The sequence below is a fragment of the Sinocyclocheilus rhinocerous genome, unplaced genomic scaffold (assembly GCF_001515625.1).
Source record: "Sinocyclocheilus rhinocerous isolate Xijiao unplaced genomic scaffold, SAMN03320098_v1.1 scaffold4964, whole genome shotgun sequence".
NCBI lineage: Eukaryota > Metazoa > Chordata > Actinopteri > Cypriniformes > Cyprinidae > Sinocyclocheilus > Sinocyclocheilus rhinocerous.
The window spans coordinates 28,430-29,387 of NW_015624610.1; the positions used below are offsets into that span (position 1 = coordinate 28,430).

At 23.9% G+C, this 958-nt stretch overlaps 1 protein-coding gene across 5 annotated transcripts in view; it reads right to left on the reverse strand.

Annotated features, from left to right (window-relative positions):
• The window catches only part of hexa (hexosaminidase A (alpha polypeptide)), a 27,564-nt gene that overhangs the window by 2,868 nt on the left and 23,738 nt on the right, over positions 1-958 (reverse strand). The window lies entirely within an intron of this gene.

Consider the following 958-nt stretch of genomic DNA (forward strand, 5'->3'; position numbering starts at 1 on the left):
ATTCATCTGTTACTCTTAAAGTTTTTATTCCCTATTGTACTAGTTATTTAATTTGCAGTGTTATTTTAGTATCGACATACTATTATAGTTTTCCTTAATAATTTGAATTAGTTTCTATTTTAATATTTTCATTTTAATATTAGTTAAAGTTTTGTTACTTTTTTTTCAGTTTTAGTTTTTTTAGTACATAAAGATAAACTAAATGAGAGATGTTGCATTGGCAACTACCTGAAATAAAATAAGCTTATGTTTTAAATTTTTTTTTAAAGTTAATGGTCAAGTAATGTATTTTTTAATGGTTTTAGTTTTAATTAACTATGATATCGCTGCTTAGCTGATGCAATACCAAAATACAAAGTCAAGTGCTGTTATAAAACTGAAACTATTAATTGAAATATAGCTGAAATAAAATGAAATATAAATACATAACTGAAATAAATCAGTTTAAATCTACATTGTTACTTTTTTACTAAACAAAACCAAAACAAAATGTTATTAATGACCAGTCCAAACCATGTCTTTACTTCACAAAATACACTCTGATAAACCTATAATAATAATAATTTATATTTTAGAGCTGTTGGGATGGATTTCGCAGGACGTTGCATGCATACTTCCTTCGCCCATGCATGTTCCTTTTGCAAGATGCATGCGTTTCATTTTCCAACTGCTAGAGGGCCAACAGTTATATGGTGTATCTTTAAATTGAAGTACTAAAACTAAAACGGAAAAAAAAATTTTATAAATATAAAAAAATTATAATAAAAAAAAAAACAAGCATTAAAATTAAAGTAAATTTAAAATTAAATGATTTAAATGAAATTTAAATGAAAACTGAAAATTAACTCCAAATATAAATGAATATTTTAATAGTATATAAATAATACTAAAATAACACTGATAAAGTCATGCTTTAATCAATGCATGTTTGTTTGATTCTTACAGCTGAACACACATT